The 23,400-nt window shown below is 44.3% G+C and overlaps 1 long non-coding RNA gene across 1 annotated transcript in view; it reads right to left on the bottom strand.

Annotated features, from left to right (window-relative positions):
- Positions 1-23,400, bottom strand: part of LOC148183713 (uncharacterized) — a 45,803-nt gene that overhangs the window by 20,131 nt on the left and 2,272 nt on the right. The gene's annotated exons all lie outside the window — the stretch shown is intronic.

The raw sequence follows: 23,400 nt of genomic DNA, 5'->3' as shown, positions 1-23,400 counted from the left end.
GGGGAATGAAAATATGGGATGGGGTGGGGCAGAGAAGGGAGGGCAGGGAGCCAGTTGTGTGCTGTAAAACCAAGCAGCCGCCTCTGCAAAGCATCCATCCCCAGGGAGGGCTGGTGGTGGGCGGGTGGCCAGCACACCCCAGCCCTCCAAGGGCTCCCGAATCCCTGCTCTCCATGGCACGATGCACACGGGTTTGTGCCGAGACGACATGAAATACAGCGAGGCGTAATTAACCTGATGTAATGCTATATATCAATAAGTTAAAAAACCAACAACTTGCTTTGAGGTCAGGCACCCACACATGCAACTCAAACAGTGGAGACCTAATCCAAATTTATTGGAGTTTGTAACAGCTGGACTTATGCCTCTAATACCTTTTAAGTGCCTCTTTTAACAGTGAGCCGAGTGTGTCTTTCATTAAGGTGGAGTTGAAAGTATGTTAAGTTCAAAAGCATGAAAATAGCCATTTAGTTCTCTCAAAGATTAATTCTGCCTTCAGTTTGCTCTCACTGAACCCCATTAATGTCTGGGATTTGGTGTTTAGTGTCCCATTTGCATAATCTCTGTTTATTACAGGGCCTCAATAATGTGGAAGTATTAAAATATTTCTTTCCCAAAATAAGGCGGTATTAATCTTTGAATCCTCCTAGTGTCCTTAATTTGCCATCAAATCCCACAACAGAAACAAATGTGCTTAATTTGCCATCAAATCCCACAACAGAAACAAATGTGCTTTCTAATCAGCAATCTTTTCTCACTTATAGGCCCTGATCCAACAAGCTTTTAAGCAAACAATTTACTTTAAGCAATGAGTAGTCCTATTGGAACCAATGGAACAGCTCATGTGCTGTGATGGATTGGGGCCATAGAAAATCGCCTGATGAAAATGTCAATGCTCCCAAGAGCTGGTGAAAATATATTTTTATTATAAACACACAGAGGAACTGTTTTGATCTGAACATTATGGGGAACAAGCTTTGAAGCAATGCTTTTCCACGGTCAGACCTAAACAGAAACTGAATACCACCAGGTTGGATGACAGTTTAAAAAGGCAGCCCAGAGCCAGATTGATGTTTGTATATAATGAAATTCAGTATTGATGTGATGTGGACACTGTCCAGCCTCTATGACTTGTTAGGGTGACGTACAGAGAATGTGGAGAAGATAAAAATCAGAGCACAAGGAAAACAAGGCTCTGCACTAAGAGGAAACATTGTTTTGAGGAGCTATTTTGCTGCAAATGTTTTGAAGATAATCCACAGCCAAATGTAAAACACAGAAGTGACGATGATGTCTAAGCACCATGCACAAGATATCCATCATGCTTCGTTTTAAGACAGAAAACCAAAGCTGGCCATTCACATGTGTTGAAAACTGGAGATGAGTTCAGAGAGCCCTCAAGCCATCAATCTGTCTCCACACCAATTAAGGCCTGTGGGCACCGTGTGTCCAGGCAGTTTCAGGCAGCCTTCTCCATCTCCCTCACCTGCAGGGGATTTTGGATAACACCACTCCATAGCCAGGTACCAACAAGAAGAACAGATGTTACGTGGCAGCACACGGGACTGCCAGATAAGAGGTGATAACAGACAGCAGCTGAACCCCAGAGAACAGCATGGAGTTAATCCTCAATTCCTGCTGCAGCATACAGGGAATCACCCCTGCTCTTTCATGAATATCATATGTTCATCTGTTTGCTGGATTGCCCTTGTGTTGCCTGCTCTATGATCACCAAAAGGAGTCAACTGCACACAGGTCAGAGGGCTGATGGCAGCCCCAGCTGTCCCCACTCACCAGCACCTAATGGACAACACAGGTGTCCTCCACCCTGGAGGTTCACCTTGCACCATACTCAGCTTGGCAGGAGGGTGAGAAGGCAGGAATCAAGCCAGAAGTAGGAAACTGCAAATGAAAACGCAGGTCCTAAAAGCATAAGGGGGGCAGGGAGGAGCATTTCTGGGAAGGAAAGAGAGAGCCCTGGTTCAGACACAGCAGGGATCTGTATAAACCAGACATAAATGGCTTAAATTTTCCCAGCTTTCCTGTTTTGTTTTTTTTTTATCCTGTTACCTGCAAACTTTGAAGAGTTGCACTGACACAGCTTCTGATGTTTTCCATGCAAAGAGAGGACAAACCACAAGTGACACAGGGGACAAAATTAACTAGTCTCTCGCAGTACTGCAAGAAAAGGGTCACTGCTGAAGAAATCAGGAAAATGGATACCAGCAGCAGAAGGTTTTGCTAGGGAATTGTAGAGACCAAGAACCCATTCAGAGTTAAAATAATAAAAAATAATAAAAATAAAAATAATTTAAATTAAAATAATAAAAATAATAATGAAATATAATTTATAAAAAGGACAAGACAAATTCGATGCCAGGCCCATCACTGACTCCACCCCACCATACTGCTAAATTTCCAGCACAGAGGAAATGTCAGGAGAAGAATCACTCTCGTCTCATTTTTCCCAACTTCAGCAAGCAGACCCACACACAGCACTGGGCTGGGCAGGCTGTGGACTGACCCAGCACAGTGTGAGGTGTATTTACACCTGGGAGGACAGCAGCCCCTCAGAAAGAGGTTATAGGGGCAGGAGGCAGAGCACCAGCACTGCAGCAGGGAAAGAGGGAAGGGGAATTAGGATGGTATAAGAAAGGGTGAGGTAGAAGAGGGAGCTCTGTCCCATTAGCACGCCCAAACTGGATGCCTTTGAATGTGGAAAACTGCCGGACCAAGGAGAATCCGGCAAAGAGCCAGCAAGGAGCAGGCTATTCACCAGCTTCATCTGCAACAAAGCCACATCCTGACTGCAAATCTTGCAAATCAATTATGCCCACAGGTTGTTGGGTTGCAAAGGCGGGGAAGAGGGAGTTTGTTTTGCTTTTCTTAGTAAACCACAAGACTATTTCCTAGCACATTACCCCAAGAATGACAGGCAGGGCCAGGGCTGCCAGGTGCCTGGGAAGAGGCTGCCAAGTCCCAAGGATCACCATTGCTAATTGGCTCCTCTGAAATGAGCGTGACAGAGAGCCACATTTTCTCACCCACAGGTTTCAGGGTTATATTTAACTGGCTGAGGCAGAATTAAATGTCAACTTGGCTGGAAGGAGAAAAAACAAAACAAAACAAACAGCAACAAACAAAGTGAGAACTTGTCATTAAGCCGGAGGGGAGTCAGTGCTAAGTGCACTGCGGAAGGTTGCCCACACACAGCCTGGCAGGCACCAGCACAGGCAAGAAGGAACCGAGGGATTTATCCCTTTAAAAGCACAGTTTAAATTCACGTTGCTTATTTTGATTTGTAAGCAAAACAGGGGGTGAGGGAGAAGGGAAGCATTTTCCCCCTCTGATTTCTGTCCTGGGTACTCCCACCTCTCAGTTTGATTTCAGCCACAGATTTCAACATCCAGCAACACTGATGGCAGAAACTTCCAGCAATAAGAGGAAGGGGTGGTGAAAAGAGACATACTCCTCAAACACATCTGGAGCCACTGGAGGAAGTTCAATTCAGCTGGAGCACAGGTCCCTTTGTGGGTGATGAAAGAGGGTGGAGGAGGAAGGGGAGGGAGCACTGCCTCCCCCTGCCCAGCACCTGCTCCAAAACAGCCAGCAGGGCTTCTCACAGTACACGCTTCACATATCACTGGCATGGGAAGGGCAGCTCCATATCTCCATCCTCTTGCTCTCCAAACCATGGGTTTGGGCTTCCTTGAGTCATGGTACCAGTCAGCAGAACCCCATCCCCACAACCTGCTGTTTTCACCCCCTGCCTGCTTCTTGCCCGCCTCCAGGCATGCAGGTGTGAGAACAGCCCTTGCCACAATTCCCAACAGCACCAAGCCCCTTCCCCCTTGGGGGAGGGCAGTGCTGGCACATCTCAGGCTTCAATGTCAGTATTGGGCTGTTTGAGACCTCAGGGGCCTCACTCAGATACAGCAAATGGGATATTTGTCCTCTGCCAAACAGGATAATGCAGGATATGCAGAAAGACAAGGCACATCCACGGCCTGCTTTGGTTGTGCCTCACTTGCTTTGGCTCAGGAAAGAGGACTGAGGATATCACCATGTTCACCCTGCAAGCCCTGTGGTCAGGCTTATGGAAACAACCCCAGGACTAACAAAAATGAGTCACAGACCTTCCCAATCATACTGGACAACACAAACTGATCCCACTGCAAAGGCAGCCCGGCTGTGTGCCCAATCCAGTGTCATGGATTGGGAATGGAGGATCAGGACCAAGGGGAGTAACGAGGGGAGAGCTCAAACCAAGAGAGATTGGCTGCTTCATGTGCACTAAGCAAATTTAAGTAGGGATTCAGATATAGCCCCAATTTTGCATTACCAGAAGATCTCTTTTCTTTCCTCTCTTCCACAATAAACTGTTGTTTAATCCAGGTGAGCTCTTCCTCCTCCCATTCCCCAAACAAGAGAAAATGGCATATTCTAGGAAAATAGAATACAAAATCAAAAGCATCCTTTTGAAACATGGTGTTTCACTTTCCAGTGGGAAGTGGAGTATCCTGGATAAAGCTGAGTTTAAAATCATGCTTTTTCAAGTCAAAAAGTTCATTGCAAATGAGATAATTGTTTTGAAGCAGTTTAACTTTGTGAAGAAAATGACAGAGTTAAGTATTTTGACACTATTACATCAAAACTTCTTATTCACTGGAAACAGGTTATTTTGACCTTTTTAATCTTAACCAGGAACCAAAAATTTCAGAAACTCAACAAAATGTTGACACATCCAAATTTCCTTCAGGCTGGCAGGTCTATTTTCTAACCACCCCTTCTTAAATGAAGACGGAAATATTAAGCTTCAGCTCATATTTCTGCAGGCTTATTTTCTTTAGCTCCCATCTTTAAAAACTAGAGACCATAAATAGCCTGGGTTTTTTCCTCCAGACTGCAACACAGACTTTTAAACCAAACATTTGCAATCATCACAGCTGTAATAAGTACAACGTTTCTTCAAAGGGATTACATTGGACTGTGGTTTTCAGTACTGCCTTGCTGTCTGTTGTGAAATCTCATCATAAATTAATTTGATTCTATTATCTTTCTGATACAATCTGCTTTCTGACAGATCAGTTTTAATCTTGGTTGATTCCTGTTTCTTATTGACAGTTCAGAGCACTGTTGAAGAGATGCAAGTTATTAATGTTGACAGGGTTTGTAATGGAATATCTTTTATCCAGCAATGTATCCTTTGTAATGTTTTTATTCCCCCTTCTCTGGCTACTTTAAGAGGCTAAACAGAAAAATCAAACAAGCCATACAGCTTGACTTTCCTGGAACCTTTTCCAGTTCTTTCTGGAACTTCCTTCTACATCCACTAAGGATATTATGGTATAAGGTGTTATTCATATTGGACAAAACTACTAAAACAATAACATGCTGAAAGTTAAGCACAGTGCAATCCAGTTGGAAATCCAAACTGGATCAAACAACTTAAAAGAATTTAATATTTTTCCAAATTTTGTAAGTCACAATGCCAACCAACAAGAGAAGCAAGGAGGGAAATTAGCAAGAGAGCTGATGCACTACCCAAGCTTGAGATAATCCCTCCCCATGCACCACTAAAAAGGACAGAAAAGAAACTAAGAGATTTGGCCCATTGAGTCAGAGATAGTTGGCTGGCTTACTGGAAATTAGGCTATCTGCCTTCTGTAGTCCTGATCCCTAGCACAAGGTAGAGGAATGTGAACCTCCTCTATTCTGCTTTACCAACTATCCTCAAAACACCTTTCCATTTCACACATGATTCATTTAGCCCTAAATGCCTATTAAATATTTTCTTGAAAACATTATAACTGTGCAAGGAACACAAGAGAAGAATTAAACTGTCACACCTCTCCCTTTGCACCTTCTCTGCTGGAGCATATGAATTCCAGGCACCAAAACTTCAGCAGCAGCAACTGCAACAGCTATACCAGGGACAGCAGACAAAACACCTCTAAATCAGTGTAATTCTCTATTCAGGCTCCCCTGCAAAAGTGTTTTACAGCCACCCTGGGCTCACACTGCACAAGATACCAGAATTAACAATTGGGATTTAAGCAAATCTGTAAGTCCTAATGAATGGGAAAAGGCTTTTGCAGGGAGCATGACCCCCAGCAGCCTCCTCTTGGTTTCCTATCTCTCTTTTCCAAGTGTATTGCGCTCATGCTGCCACAGGCAGCAGAGGGACCAGGTGTCCAGGAATGGCCCAAATAGTTCCAGGATAGAGGAAGAACTATTCTAGCATACAGGAGGGAAAAAAAAATAATAAGCCTTGACAGTCCCAATTTACACCCTGAGCTTGGCATTTTCCCATTGGTCTCTTAGAAGCTGCACCATTGGGAATGCCTCTCCCAACAGCATGGCAGGAGAGCATCCCACCTCCTGCCTCACTCACAGGAATTCACTAGACCAAGGGCTTCCTCAGTCTGACATGTCCCCACACTGACATTTGCTAACAGAATGTTTTCCCTAGATCTGTAGGTTTACTTTGACCAGCTTCCACGTTCTTATCTTTCCTCCAAAGCGATCAGGCCCTATTCCTTGGTGTCTTTAGCAGTAGGCTCTCAGAGCTCAGCTGGCTTGCCTTCCAGTAAAATTAATAGTATCTTTCTCCAATTATCTGGAGCCCTTCAGAGCCCCATGTTATTACTGGAGTGCTTTTCATTAGCTGTGCTGGTTCAAGGCTGCAGGAGGATAGAGCTCAGCACAGGAGTCAAACTGTTCTGGACAGAATGAACTAGAAACCTCGTAACACAATTAGAAGTACCCACAGGGTAACATATAACTTTACCATCAAGCCCTGAAATAACATGGCTAGCTAATGAAATAAAATAAACTTTGTTTTAATTAAAATTAAAAACATTTTATCTCTCTCATTTCAGTCTTAAAACAGGGGTAGTTCAAAAGTCACCATGGAACAAATGAGAAAAACATTTGCAAAGTGAGGGGCAGGGACGAGGGTAATACCACTGGTTTGGAGTGACCTGCACCACGAGCCCCTGGCAGGATCTTAGTCTGAAAGCAGCCTGCAAGAGATGTTCGTGAACAGATTCTTAGTGAAGACTTAAACCTAAAAAACACAGGGATGTTCTCATGGACCCACCCTACCTCTAGATTCCAGCTGAGCAGAGGACATTCCCCCAAACCAGGCCGATCTGACAGTACATGGCTTTGCTGCCACAGCCACGATCAAAGGCAAACTCTACCCCCACTATTCTCATTTCTCCTGGCCTCTTCCTCTTGTAGCTGATCACTTCTTTCTTTCACTTCGTTCTCCAAATCCTTGGAGGGGCACTCTGCCAGAGGAACACCACTGCTTTCCTCTCACTTTCCATGGTTATTCAGCACAGGAGTGAGCCTACCTAGAGATATTCTAACCAAACATGGTGCATTAGAGAGGCTTTATGCACACAAAGGGACAAAAGGGAGAGCTGGTAAAAATAATAATCAGCTTTCCTTTTTTTGCATATATATATATATATATATATATACAAACAAAAATTTTGGCAAAACATATTGGGGCAAAAAATATTCCATGCTTGCCCAGTTTGATTAACAATGGAGGTGTGTGGAGAGCTAGACTGTGTGATCAGGGTCTGATGAAAACCAGAAATTACCCAGGGGAACCAAATCCTCTTGGTTAAAATCCCAGTTTTCTGTCAGGTCTCCAGCAGCTTTTCAACAGTTTCAGTTTAACTTTCTTTAAAACCAGTTTGGTACCTAGTCCTGCTGTAAATGAGATTTGAGGAATTTTCTGATCTCTTAGTGCTCCATCTACACCTACACCACCAGCATTATCCACTGTAGGTATGGATGAGTACTTCCACACAGGACAAGCAGCAGTGGAACTCCAGAATGGAAAAGTTTATATAAATGAAATTATATATATATACACATATATTAATTTCTCTCTTACTCTTATCTGTCTTTTACTCTAAAATTCAGTGTAACCTCTGTACCTCTACATTTGTTCACTGACTCCATTATTCCCTAGCCATTCCTGTCTGCCTACAGCAAGTTGAGGAAGACAGATCACTACTAGTCTGGAAGTGAGTTAGGGCAGGGCTGATGTGTTGGTTGGGTTTTTCCTGCTTACAGTCTGGTCTTCCCCATCTGTCCTGGAGTCCAGTGGAAGCACAGGTGAATAACAAACCATACTACATCCTCATTCCCACTGCTGGTTAAGGGTCAACAATACTGGAGGGTGCTCTGTGGGGAGTACTAGAAGATGTTCAGAAAGCAGAAAGATCCTCAGCTCATCCAGAAAATCAGGCCAAAATTAAAGCACCCAAGCCCTGATTTCACAGAAAGTGGGTCTGAAATCACCTGCCCAAGCCAAACAGCTAGCTTTGAGATCCATCTACCATTTCCCAAAGAACTGGCAGGATCTGTATCTTGTTTTAGTCAAGGAAAGCATGGAAAAAATAAAATCCCACACCAAAGAGGAAGTAACATCCAAAGCCAAGGAGTATCAAATCAGTTGAAATAGCCTCCCTTGCTTACTGTGGGAGCTCACTTGCTCTGGAGGGGATCCAGTAGATGGGCAGCTATCATCTATCCAAAGTTTAATTAAATTCCTGACCTCAACCATTAGATTCAAGAGCCAAAACCTTGAAGTTACAGAGAAATCTGTCAGCAACCAGGCAGGACTGTGGCACACAACTGTGGTGGGGACTCTGCCAGACTCAGCATTGTAGATGAATTTGCTCTTTCTACCAGATCTAATTGCCAGATGACCTGAGCTCCACAGCAAGCAGCAAGGCAATGAAAGACACTGCCACAGTGGTCAATGTATCTGCTGCAAACCACAGCACAAGCAAAGCTCTTTAGGGCTCTTTGATGCCATGGGTACATTGCTTTTTGATTAAAAACAGCTCAAGTTTGCTTACTTGTGCTGTAATCATAGTCCTAGAGACCTGCTTAGTGCTCAGTGTGCACTCACTATGACAAATATTAGATGTCCATTAAAAGGAAACAGACTTCCAAAGCCAGAGCAGAAAAGATTAAGGGAAGAGGTGTGAAAGGAAAAGAGCAGAGGAATGGGAACAAAAGTCTCAGAAGCAAACTCGGGATATAGAGAAATAAGAAGTGATGTAAAAATAACACAGGAGGTCAATCACAAGTGATACAGTTCACTGTTCAAAACATGTATATCTTAAAAACAATCTGAACTTACTCAATCCAATAAAAGCACCAGTTCTCATTACACACTTACTATAGGGAAGTATTATTTCTGTGTTGGCTTACAAATTGTCTCCCTCTCTCTTTCTCAAACTCATCGCAATCTTAACTAATACAAGTAAATCTCTGCACATGAAATATGAGCCACTGGCAGCTCTCAGGCTCGCTTTTCATCCCAAGCCTAATGGGCAAAGCACTGTGATTTCATTTCACAAGCTTTTCCAACTGAGCTCAGAGTCGATCATTTGCCAGAGTTTGACTCTTGCAAACAGCCTGCTGGAGCCACTGAACTCACAGGGTCAAATCCATCAATGGTGCAACCCCAGCTAACCTGAGACACTTCAGGCCAGAAACTGGTTTGTTCCAAAGCATTAAACATCCCTGGAGACCTGTGATCACAGCACATTGTCATAACACTTAAGCAGCTATGGTATGCTAATTTAAAGTTATCAAAATACGCATACAGCCCTGCTTGTGCTTCGCTTGGATGCACACAAGAGGCCACAAAGTCCATTTATAATATGGAGAATGTCCCCAGAGTGCTGCAGCTCCATGAGATACTGAAGGGTCTGTTCAGCACAGTGGGACAGGCTTTCAGAGCAAACTCTTTGCCTCTCCAGTACAAGGTTCTTATTCCTTCAGCTAGGCTACCAGGCTCAGACACTCATTTAAATGCCTAGACCAAAAACCATGTATTTCCCATCTTAAGTAGAATCCACACTTGGTGTTCCTCTCCAGAAAGAGGGCTCTGGTAGCTTAAAGGAATTTTAAAACCCCTAACTCTCAGGTTAAAAGCCTATAAAGCTCACTAGATAGTGGGGTTTCCCTACACCCAAGGGAAATGGAAAGATGTCACATGTATTCAGGTACATTTGCTGCTGACTGGTTTCAAATGAGACCAAGACAAGATGCAAACACCTCCTAACAGAATTAAAGGCTGCTATAAAGAGCAGAGCAAGCCAGACCTCAAAGCAGTGGGGTCCCAAGACTGAAAATTAAGCCTATAGTTACACACAAGACCTGACCTCCCATCAATTTCCCACCTCAAGACTTTTTTTCCATCTATTGGAAATTTCTTCCTGCAACAAACATGGAGGAAAGCCAAGGCTACAGGATGAGAGACATGCCAGCCCTTGGCCACTCTGCAAGAGGGCCAAGAAGCAGATCCTGGTTCCATGACATTCTCAAACACCAGTCTAGGAGCATCCCATGGTAGATATCCCCCAGGACCACTGCTGAGGGAACCAGAGCTCTGTGTTAGAACCCCATGCATACGAAACCAGGAGCATTGCCTTTTACACTCCATCCAGGGGCAGAAGGACTTGGTGTTACAGCCCTGTTCCACCCACTCCAGTGCTCCTCAGAAAAAACCAAGACCAAACCAAGGCTTGCAAGAGAACCAGATCCCCAGCTCCTACCTACTGGAGGCTACTCCACTCCCAGGGGTGCCTTGGCCAAAACCCTACACCTCTCCCAGCACAGTAAAATCTGGAGCCACCCCCCTTATCCCATTTTTATGTCTTTACCAAAGTGATGCTGGGAGGAAACACCTTCCATGGAAAACACAGTAAAAGCAGGAACTTTCTGTTAAAAATTTCATTTTTGACAAAGGCTTCAGTTTCCCTGAAAAGTTCCCCCTACCAGGGGTTAGGGGACAGCAAAGGGGAAATGGGTTGTCAAAGAATTCTCATAGTGCTTTCTTTAAGTGCTTTGTTGGACCTGGATACAAAGAAATAAGAGAAAGGATAAAAAGCATGGACAACTTGCTACAAAACATATTAGAATCATTGCAATCCTTTGGAAAAGTATTTTGGTTCCCATTCCTATTAATTATATATCATAAAATGTCTGTAAAAATACAGCCTGTAAAAATAACATCTTACAACAAAATACTTCATTATCACTTTCTGCTTAACTGCCCTAGAACAGCAAGCTACAAGAACAGGGAAATTTCCAGGATAAGCATTAATTGGAAAATAAGGACATGTTGGATTCCTCATCAGAGAAAAAGGCACTTTTATTAAGCAAAGATCATTATTAAAATTCAAGTCATGCAGCTCATACTCTGAATCCAACAGGCAAGAACTTTCCATAGCTACTTACAGTACATTTTCATAGTATTAAGATGATACACAGTTAGTTCTTTTTAAGCCAATTATGCAGAACAAACAACATTATTTGGGTGGATCTAGGAAAGCAAATAATATTTGTTTCCAAAAGAGCTATGTGGAGCATTTGTTGACTATTCTGCTAGGTAGCTCTCCAGTTATTCACTTTTCAGGGGAATTGGCAGGAACCTGCACTTGTGGCTAGGTCCCTGTTACACTGAATAATGGGAGAAGGGAAAGTTAAATCCAGAATCAAACCAATACAAGATTAAAAAAGTCAGAAGCCTTAAATCATGTCGGTGTTTCCACTTCAGATGGTCTCAGTCAAAAGAGCAATGTTCCCTCCACCACACACCCTGCTTGTTCTACAGTAACTGCAATGGGTGTAAGCCCAGGAGAAGAGGGACAGCGAGCACCTCACATCCTTTGGACTCAGTGGTACCAAAAGCAGCTCTGGATGCAAGTTTGAACTGTCCTAGAGGGGTTCTGATTTTCAATTGTTCAGGGGCCTGGCAGCTCTGTGTCAACAGCCACTCAGGGATGCTCACTAGCAGAAAGGGGATAAAATTCTAAGCACAGGTCCTTCTTAGCTGCAGGTTTTGTGCCATGAGCACCAGCAGGACAACAAGCATGAGAAAAAAAATATTCAACTTATCTTCAACTTTAGCACACCTGAGCTACCGGTAATTCTTGTTTCTTCTGGGTTATTTCACCTAAATTCTGAATCCTGTTCTTGAAACAGCAGAAGAGAAAAAGAAAAAGTAACTGAAATGCACATTTTACAAAGCTCTGCTGAACTTGGCAGTAGGCTTTGGATGTCCTCAGAGAGCTCAAAATTTAGGGCCTGAATCAATTCCTATTGGAGCCTTTCCATTCATTCAACAGCAGAGGAATTGGGATTGTCAGTAAGAAGACAGGCAGGGAAGGCAACTGCACAGGAAAGAGGACAGCCAGGATGCCTGGGTTGCTTTCTCAAACTCATAGCCCAACAAGCCCCTGCACCTTCCCACAGTTGTTCCCCCCTCCACCCCACCTTTGCAGACAGCATTAGGCCATTTTAGCTGCTGCAACTCTGCCCAAAAAAAAATTTCACCCTTTTCAAAAGAATTTCCTTCTCCATGATTCATGAGCTCACAGACCAGAGGTGAAGCCTGGGAAAGTCCAGCCCAGAAGGGAACATTTTGGATAGGCATGAATATGTAAAAGCAGGGTGTGGAGACTGCATGGGCTTTGCCAAACCCAGGCTGCCCGGGTGCTAGAAAAACCTCTTCCCTTCCGTGGGATACTTGAGCAGAGCAGGGAGGTGGGAGGCAGCTAAGCATTAACAGCTTGTGCTGCAGGGTCGGGGCCTCCATCGAGGTCAAAGACGCTCTTCATTCCTGGAACATCCCCAGTCCCTGGCCTCCCCTGAAACCTGGGAACACAGCCACCTTTGCCCCACCTTCCCTGGCTCTGCCAGGCCCACGCTGGCCACCACCCAGCTTTGAGGCCACTAATTCTCATTTTTGAAGTAAAAAACGGGGAAAGGGAAGAAAAGAGGAAGCAAGACAAGGAAAGGTCAAGTGTCTTCGCCAAGGTGAAACGGCACATCAGTGGTGGAACTGGCATTTGAGCACAGGAGCGCCTGTTTTCTGCACCAGTGCTAAAACATCCAGACCACCCTGCTGCCTCCCAGACCACACCGCCTCTGTGAAATGTGTGGAAATTTGCAGGCATTTTCCCTGATTTTTACAGGGATTTTTTTGTTGTTGTTGTTCCACACTTGGCTCACAGCTGTTTGCCAAAATCAAATTGCTGAGGTGTTTCTGTCTCTTTAAAACTTCATGAACAGACACTTGGACAAAACCCATCAGTAACTTGCAGCTGCAGAGAGGGGGATCTGACTTAGCCTGGCAGGCTGAAAGCAAGAAACCCAAACTGAGATACAGCCCAGTCCCTCTGCCACTCCAGGCTGCTCACAACACACAATCCCCCTGGCATCACCCACAGCTCCTTCACTTGCTGTGAAAGGTGCTGCTACCAGTTTTGATCCCTCTCAACAAATTAAGCAGAATTTTCTACAATAACTGTTTTACTTCATCCTTTCAAAGGAAAATAAATAACAAAATATTCAGATGGCCTCCTGCTCCAGTGCTATCAGGCTCTGCTGCAGTTTGCCCTCCATATTTCTGGAGGCTGATGACAATTTTCTCAGTTAAGCATCTGCACCTCACCATATTTCCCCAGCTTGTCACCACTCTGCTCTACTTGTGAAACATACACAGCTCCAGCATCGTGAAAGCCAGAGAGAATCCTCTCCTGTCCCTTCTCAGCACTCATTCCTGATGGATGTACCACAGATAAGACTTCATTCCTGCCCTCAAGGTCCCTGCCAGTCCCAGAGCCCTCCCCTGGGCCATGCACCTTCCTACAAACCCTCAGGAACATCAGGTGTACCTGAGGACCAGGGAAAGATATTCAAGGCTTACCCCAGGCAGAGGCAATGCTGCAAGCAAAGCACATGGAGATGATCTGACTATTTTTTCCTCCTTAAAAAAACCCAATGTGAGACACCAACACATCTGCAACCAAATCACATTCTGCAACTTGCCACCAAGGTTCAGGACAGCAAACAAAAGGTTAAACAAACAAACCCTGAGCAATATCTCAGGCCTGACAGATTAAAAAAAAAAAAAAAAAAAGCTTTCAGCCAGTAACATTTCTTCTTCTCCAGCTGTAGGTTCATATTTTTAATGTCAGATTGCAAAAATAATAAAAGGAGGGGGGGTGAGAAGACAAAGAAAAGCAAACATTTAGCTCACAACTGGATGGGAAATTAACTGGAAGCTCACATTTGTGTATATTTTTCCCTGGCAAAGAGAAGCCAGCTGGTATGTTGGAAGGTCCTGAAAACCTGTCCTGACATCAGCAGAAGTGTGAGCAGCAATACCTCTCCCGTGCTGGCTCATGCGTTTTCTCCTATCTCACTTCATCTCTCACTAAGCTCGAGCAAACCCACACTATTGCAGATTTATCGCCATCTGAAAAACATTAAATATCTCAGGGTTTCAAATATTTGCAGACAGCTGAAGAAGTGGCTGTGATGGAACTGTCTCTTTCTGGCATAAAGCTATCAATTTTCCATGAAAGTTGAGGCCTGGATTTTTATTTTTTTTATTATTTTTTTACCCCTGGTAAAACACTGTAACAAATGACTTACTCCCCTTTTAGTGAGAGCGAGGAAAGCGGACAATCATTATTACCAAATGTGTGCACACACAAGTAACTAAGGGAAAATAAATCCCATTTGAAGGTTAATTAACTAAGGCAGGGTCACAGCTTGACAATCTGCCCTCAGCAAAGGGGAAGCACAGCATCGGAGGGTCTATGAAGCAGAGCCGTAATGAATTGTGACTTGAGGCTTGTCTATACAGGGAAATTACTGTGCAGCCAGCTCGAAGCTGGATTTATAGTGCTCACTCCACATTTATAGCATGAGACCCTTTGTGCAGACTAATTAGGAGCTAGTTTACCTCCTTTACCTTCTGACAAATGCTACTTTGCACAGAAGCCCAGAAAAGCAAATTGAGCCCCATCAACTCCTTGTTTTCCTGCCTCACTGATGACTTTGTTCAGTGAGTAACAAGTCCAGGCTGGGGAGCGAGCAAGGGGTGAGGACAGACATGTTCAGCTCCCAGAAGGCGAGCAAGAGCTGGGGCTTGAGCCCAACACCCTTCAGCACCCCCAGATTCACACAGAAACAAGCCTTCAAAAATAATCACACCCATCCTTATAAGCAAGCTGACGGTGAAGCACTGGAGGAGCCAGGGTACATTTGGCATCTCATTCACTCCACTCCTCACTCCATCCCTGCCTAGGCTGTGGTGCCTCTCACAACTTCACATGCCCAGGGGATCAGGGAAAACCACGGAGGTTTAGCCCCAGAGGCTGCAGGGAGTCAGAGCAATGCCTGTGAGGAGAACCACCATTCCAGTGCAAAGCACAAGGAAGTTCTGGTGGAGCAGACCAGGGCTGAGACCAACCTAGATTTCTTCCAAGGAAATTTCTGAGAACCAGCTGGCTCCCTTTCACTCTCCCTGGCCTCTTGGCCAAGCTGAAGGGCACTAAGCCAGCACCAGGCCACCACAGTGCTGAACAAACACACCCACCACAGAGGTTTTGCACAGGTCCTTCTGCTTTCAACCCCCTGCCATGCACCAAGCACAGAGGCCACACGGAGTCAGTGTGCTGCAGAGGGGGCCGTGTCAGGCACCAGCTGGCACAGGGACAAAGGGCAGAGCTGGCATGGGCAGCATCAGGCCAGGAAAGGTGACAGGATCAGGCTCCCACACACTGATTGACAGCTAAAGTCAAGTCCTTTAAGGTTGCTTCACAGATGCAGGGTCACACATGTGAAGGTAGTCAAGACACCAGGTGCCAAAAAGTGCTGGGGAAGGTCAAATATGCCATCAGCAGTTAAAAATAAACACACTTCTTTTGGCATTTTGGCCTTTTGAGGCACCATACAGACAGGGATGTTAACAGATGTCAGGAGGAGGAGGCGTGGGAAGAGCTGTCATGTGGGACCCTATAGAGACCTCAAAGTCAGGTCACCTCCCTGTAGCTGCTCTTTCCCTGCAGTAACAGAATAAAAGTAACCTCCTCTGGGGGAAAATTCTCCAAGGCTTAAGGAGTGGCAGGGGTCTGATAAGAAGGAACCCAAGCCATGGCTTTCAAGGTGAAACATGGCTCCTTTCACATCTCATTTCCCCCATACCAGAGAGGATAGGCACGTTTTAGGGGTAACCTCAAGGTGCAGAACACCCTTTTTGTCCAGCAAGGTCTCTAACACAGTGAAACAGGCCAGCCAGTGGGGGATACACCATATGGTGGGCTAAAAGCTCCCCCTTTTGGGGAGATCCCTTTGGAGACAGCTCCAACACAGGGAGGAGGTGTCTGGCAGACACATTTCCGTACTAAAACCAGAGATAAGAGCAGAAATGACTGCCTATCTCTCATCTGGTGTAGTGAGAATGAAAGGGGCTCACTATGAACATTCACTCCATCTCTTCCCCTTGGGGCTTGGAAGTCCACCATCTCTGCAGCAAGTTTTTAATTTGTCACTTTATCTCAGTTTTCTTTTCCTGCTTACAAACTGTGGGTTTCACAAAACTTCTGAGAGATCTGCTTTACTGAAAAGGAAATGCTTAAAGCCAGCTTGAGTACAAGGTGAGCCCTGCTGAAGGCTCAAGTCAGCTGATGAAAAAACTGTCTTTTCCCCAGTAGTCCAAAACCCAAAGGACGTGGAGATAAAACCATCAGAGAAACTGCTGAAATGAGAAGCAGGCACACAGGCCACCGAAAGACAGAGCAAACCCCAAGAGGCACTATCTAAGCAAAACCATATGGCAATCTCAGCCGAGCCATCAAGAGATGGATTCTTTCCCTACCCGGCGCCTGCCTGTGTACTCTCCCAGCGCCTCATTGCAGTCCCTTCCAGCATAGAAGCATCCCAAGTGACCTGCCCAAAGCGATAACACCAAACTAAAACCTCCTACATGACCCTTTAATTTCTCTGTCCTCCATCTTGCTTCTCTTTTCCCCCCACTCCACTTCCTTTTTTTTTTCTTTCCATGCATAAGTATTCTATCACTACTCACTCCTAACCCACCGTCGTCTAAGACCCTTTGCTTTCACCTACTGGATATTGGGAAATTTTCTTCACTGGAAGGGTGGTCGAGCAGAAAGACAGGCTGCCCAAGGAAGTGGTGGAATCATTGTTCCTGGAAGTGTTCAAAAGACACAAAGATGTTCAGCTGGTGCTTAGAGACATGGCTGAGTGGTGAGGCTGGCTGAGTGTTATGTTAAAGGTTAGACTCTATGACCTTGAAGGGTCTTTTCCAACCTTAATAATTCTGTGGTTCTCAACCCAAGCACTGAAGAATCAGGCACCTCACAAGCTTCCACAATGCTGGCATCACACTACCAGCACTGACCAGCTCACAAGAAATCAACTGCAAGACAATATTCCATCACAGCCCATCAGATGAGCTCTTACACAAGCAATTGAGGAGAAGAAAAAAAAACACCAGTGAGAAGGAGATTAAAAAAAAATAAATCTGTGGGTATATAGTTTTATTTCCAATGGTCCATTCCAAAGTAGAGATTTGAATTCATTGCTGGATATACAGATTTCATGCCCATGAAAATATAGATGGCCCCTTCTCTATGAAAAACAGCCTAGGGAATAAAATAGGTATAAAGCTACATAGTACAAAATCTGTAGGCTGGTCCTATGAAGTCACAGCCCACCAATGTGTGCATACTGTCATATATTTACCTAATAAAATATAAATAATATTTTATGTAGGAGTCAGTTTATGAGGCCGTGTGTACGCAGAAATGGGAGGACCTGTTATACAGGAGGGAGGGAAGGTTAAAAGACCTGTGTTGTCACACTGATTTACAGGCTGATTTTACTGGTATTTAAATATGATTATTTTGGGGGATGTGGGTGGTCATTCACAAGGGAATGCCAATATCATTATTTAAGGGGTTTTCATTTATTTCTTGGGCTCGTGTAGTTGTATGAAATCTAAATACATGAAACTGCCAAAAACTCCAAACATCCGTTTTCGGGTACGTTTGTGTGGCGCCCTTACCCAAAACACCACAAAAATCAGGTAAGAACCTTTATTCCTCAGCCTCTAAGAGCAAGGCTGAAACACCCATAACACAGACAAACCCTCTGGGGACAGAAAATGTTCAGCAGCCTCCTCCAGCACAAGGAGGAAGGTGGCTTTCACCAATGCTGTCCTGACCATGAGGCTACTCTCCCTCATGCCCTCACCCACCTCATATTTCTATGCTATGCACACTCATAGTCTCATTCTTATTTTAAGAACATGAATATATACATCTGAAAACCCAAACCATTAAAAAGCAGTTGGCTCAGACTTTTACTGGAACACGTGCACAAATATGTTGTTTGGATATTTTTACAGCCATTAACTTTTCCATATATAACCCAGACCTCCCATTAGGTGTTGTGAACTGGATCGCCTCTTTACTTGCCAAGTTATATTTCAATTAAATTAAAGTCACCTTTGGTCCTAATGAACCCCTGTTGTTTGCCTAATGCCATGATTAATTCCAGCTGCAAGAAATGGTATTAGCCTGGGTGGGTACATGGTTGAAGACTCTGATTCTCCTCCAAGATTTATGGGTGCTAGAGAAGGCTCCATAACTCATGTTGCTGAGTCTATAACTTTTCAGGCAGTAAACAGAAGCCTCTGCCACAACAGGCCTCCAACTGCTGGATTCACCCTTAATTTGTTCCTGCAGTAGGAATTCTTTCTGCCTGGATAAACTCCTTTTTTCCCCCAAAAGCTCAGCAGAAAAAGAGGCATCACTTGGTGACAGACACCCTCACCTGCAGAGCCAGGAGGGACTGAAGCCTGTACTCTCCATCCACACCCTCCAGAAGTAAAAAGTTCCCTCAGACCATGATACCACACCAGTCTCACAGGGCCCAGAAGAGAAAAGCAAACAGGGCCCAGATTTTGTGCTGTGGTCTGAGAAGCGCTGAGCTCTGGTTCTAGGGCTAAACATTTATTTTAGATGCAAGACCAGTTAACATGAAAGAGTAGTATTGGAGTGAGAAGCCAGAGGCTATTGAAACCCCAGGTCTCCCACATGCATGTCCAGCCATTTAGATGCTCAGAAGGAAGAGGGTGGCTCAACACCCTTGCTCAGCACCATTACAGTGGTTCTAGACACACCTAGAGCACATCTAGTGGTCTTCCAGGAGATGCAGACACAGGACACTTAGCTGTGAGCCAAAACCCACCCTTGTGATGAGGTCTCAGCTTTGCCAAAAAGGGGCTGCCTCAGTGCTGTGGCAGAACCTAGACTTTAGGCACCCCAGCACTAAAGAGCAAAGGTGCATCTGAATGCAGAATCTCTCTCTGAACAATTTCTTATGCAGTAAAGATTTGTATGATCAACAGCCATGGCTGAGCTTCTCCATCACTGTATCTAAGCCCCTTTGACCCCACTTGCACTTACAGTCATCACAGCACCAAACGGCAGAATCCTACCACCCCCCTACCTATGGTGTAGCAAAGGCAGATGCCTGCCAGGCACAGCACAGTGCTGGAGATCTGCCATCCCTGGCCACAGCCTCTAAATTCCCACTGTACCATGAGATCCCAAAGAGAGCATCATAGCGACCTACAAAAGCCTAGAGTTTTTATTTTACTTAACTTAAGTTAGGTTAAGTTAAGTTCAGGTGAACTTACTGATGGCCACTTCCTTCTTGACTCCCTTCCCCTCCTCCCCTCTGTATTAAGGCCATAGAAGTTGCCTGAGTGTTCAAAAACATGACAAGATTATCAGTCCTTTTATTAGTGCCAGGGGCAACCTGATACCACGTCCCAGGCTGGCCAGTTGCTTCACACCTCCCAAGCCAGCATAAGCCTGCCTTATTCATAGCTGCAGAGATTTTCAGAAAAGAGAGAGAAATCAGCAAGTTTCCAGAAAATGTAGTACTGTTTGGACTGTTCAGAGATCAAACAGGATAAGAACAGATGGGATACCTCAGCTGTATGAAAATCTCTGCCCTCTCCTCAGTAACATCATCATTACAAGAAGAAAAAAAAACCAAAATTGTTCTGTTGCCAGAACCCTGCTTTAGGTTTGTATCTGTGTAAGACCAGACCTGTTGCTTGCATCCAAGGCAGCCTTTCCCTGGCAATCAGCCTACAGGATCAATTCTTAGGAGAATTATCACCTATTTAAACCAAGGTATATTAGGAGTAGCTCAATCTAGATGGAGCTTAAGACAGATGAGAATAATAGATATGATTGCAGAGGGGACAAGGTAGCAGAAGCAAATATCCTTGGGTCCAAGGTTCAGAATATTTTTATTCCATACAGCAGCTCAATACAAAACACAGCCTGAGCACAACATTACCATATTCAGTTCCCATGACTTCTCTGGCACCCCCCTCACCTAGACCAGCACTGCACTTGAGCAAGAGTGAAGAGGCAGAGCCAAACTAAGTTACACAACTCCACAAAGAAATACAGAGGTTCAATATGCTTCAGACAAACCCAAGAATAACCATTACACTGTGGAAAGTATTTGCCACTAAAGCATTTCTTATTAAAAGTGGCATTTCTGAGTGTTCTATCCTGCTGAAAAGCAATACCAGTCTCACATCAGAAAGTCTTTAAGAAAAATTTCCATTGCTATAATTAACTTCTATGTTGAGATTGTATTGTTCCTCTTCCACAGAAAAAAATCTCAGCAAAATTTCCATGGTTTAGAGGCAGCCAAAAAGGTGTCCTACTCCATTTTTCAGGAAAAACTTGTTGTCACAAGGCATCTAGGAGAACTTCAAGTTATACATGGGGTGCAGAGCAAACACAGGGTAAATATCTACTCCCCTGATACCCAAGACAAGCCAAAAGAAAGGCCCAGCTCGTTCTGTGACACTGGAGCAGCTGCAGACTCTTGGCCAGCAGATGCTACGGGACCACAGAAGAGTCAGAAACAATAAAGATCCAGGCTTGTACAGCATCTTCCTCCTCCCAATACACCTTTTCTTACAAGATGTATTATTGACTTGCAAAATAGATGAAGAGGCTCCAGAATGAAGGCAAAACCTTAGACAAGGAATCTAAAAGGAAGCCCAGGCAGCTCAAGCAATCTGTACCCCTTGCTGCAGCCAGCTTCTCACCCAGCCTGGCTTCAGTGCTCCAGCAGCAAGACACCCTCATACATGAAGTGGTATTAGTCCCCACAAGACCAAATTCACTTTTTCCAGACAGGAACAGCCCTGAATGAGGCCCTGTAATTCCCCTGATCTCTGGTTTTGGGTTGCTAACACATACAGAAGAATAGACCAGCCACTACAGGAACCTGCCCCACACATTACTGCAAAGTCCTCTGGCTTGTGTGTTGCATTTCAGAGATGTGGAGGAGCAGGCAAGACCTCCAAGGTAAAATCTAGAACAGAATTTAACTCTGTCACCTGGGCATTGAACCCCTAACTTGCAGATTTCTCTGTGCAGCTTGCTCCTCACTATTCAAATAAAATAGGAACATGCTTGAATTCTACTTTGAATATAGATCTAGTAATCAGGTGCTGTTTTTATTCACACACCCCCAAAGAGATTAATAATTGCATTTCCTCCTGGCAATAGCAGTTCACATACTGACAAAGTGATATTAATTTCATCTTTCTGAGATGAGAATATTTAACTTTCTTTTCTTTGCCTCAAGACCTAACTCCAAAGATACTGGTGCACTGATGGTTGATTTCTCCATCCCTGTAAAAAGGTCAAAGCCATTCTCCCACTTGATCAGACCTTACTGAATTTAAAAAATAAAGCTGCTGTGAATTGGGTAAGGAGGGGGCAGAACAAAGGAGAAAAAGAAAGTCTAGCTTATGTCCATCAAGACAAAGGAAGCAAAAAAACTACAACTATCCCACAAACATGGAAATATGATCAGCTGAACCCCACAAAGAGCTCTGAACCAGATGCATCTCATGCATGCTGTTGCCTAGAGAATAATTAGGAGAAATAAAAAAAACCATGAGAGTAAAGGTTGCAACCATGATGACATTGTATTCATTGCTCATCAAAGCCTTATTTTCCTTTGTTACAGCAGAATTTTCTTGCATTTCAGGAAAAAGATCAGAAACAGCCTTACTGTTTAAGCTGCTCATTTCCAGGACACAATCACATGCCAGAGAGAGCAGGTCAAGAGATTGTGAAGCAGCTGACCCCATTCCCAGCAGAAGACATCCAGCCTAAGAACAAGGCATCATCTCAGCTCTCCTGCTTCCAAGCCAAGTGCATCAGGTTGGTGCTAAACCCCCTCCTCCCCCCATCCCCCACAATACCTGATCTGCTGCTGCCTTCCAGCACCCAAGCAAACCCCAGTATTGTCCATTTCGGTGGGTGCTGGCTTCCAGGATCTGAAGCAGATGTTGCCAGATACAGGGACTCCCTTTGTGAAAGCCACATCCTGTTCTGCTGCTGAATCTTGGCTCAGGAGAGCTATCTATAACACATCTGCCCTCACTCTGCCAATTAAAAACCACTGACAAGTACAATTAACACCAGGTCAAACATACCACTCCACATTTTAGAGACTCTGGTTTCAGCTGTTGTAATGAAGCTCTTTGATTGTGCCAATGACTGGTAACAAACACCAGGACATAAAGCAGGGTCAAGAAATATCTGCAGGGTTTTTTTTTTTTCCCAGAAATCAGTGAGGATTTTAGTCCGTATTTTGCTTATTATCTGAAAGAAAAGTGATTTGTTAGGATTACTGCCTCTGTACCAATATTAAACCTAACTTATAAATACTTATTTTATATGGAATATATATTATACAAGGTTAAATGATACCCCAAACCATCTACAAACTCAATATAAAGTTGAACAGACTTATGCTGACCCTCAGTTATTTAAGGAGGCAAGTCACCCAGGGGAAAACCAAAGAAAACACACACACACAAAAAAAAAATCATTCATAAATTATCATTCCAAATTTTCTTCCAGGCCTGCTTCAAGTCCCACTGATGCATCTTCACTCCTTATTAAAAAAAAAAAAAAATGCCCAATGCTTTGTCTAGAGATTCTGATGAACAACAAAGTGAGGATATTCCAGGATATCTCAGCAGAACATGAAACTAACAGGGGGAGCAGATGTATTCCCCAGCTTTTAGCAGCTTCAGTTTGAAACTGATCTTGTTGTTGTGCCATTAGACACTGCTCAGTCCCAGGACTTGGTTTCACATGCAGGGAACACTCTGTGAAGGCTCTGGGTGGAACTGCATGGACAGGCACATTAGATGAGCACAGCTTCTGCTCTACTTGTGGTTTAACCCATGAAGAAAGAAGAATTCCCAGAAATCCCATATGCTACAAACACCCTTTCCCAAGAGGAAAAGAATTTTAACATGGTTTTACAGAGCCAAAAGACCTGGTTTGTTGGACTGGTATTTGGTTATACTCCCAACTACACCTGATCCCCTTCACTGCTCACTCACCATCCTACAGGGAACACCTGTAGCAAATCATCCACTTGTCCTAAAACAGCATGTTTGGATAAGAA

Source organism: Pseudopodoces humilis, chromosome 10 (assembly GCF_049639895.1).
Source record: "Pseudopodoces humilis isolate 2021_Gansu_Grassland_sample_001 chromosome 10, ASM4963989v1, whole genome shotgun sequence".
Classification (NCBI taxonomy): Eukaryota; Metazoa; Chordata; class Aves; order Passeriformes; family Paridae; genus Pseudopodoces; species Pseudopodoces humilis.
This window is presented reverse-complemented; position numbering and strand designations above follow the sequence as displayed.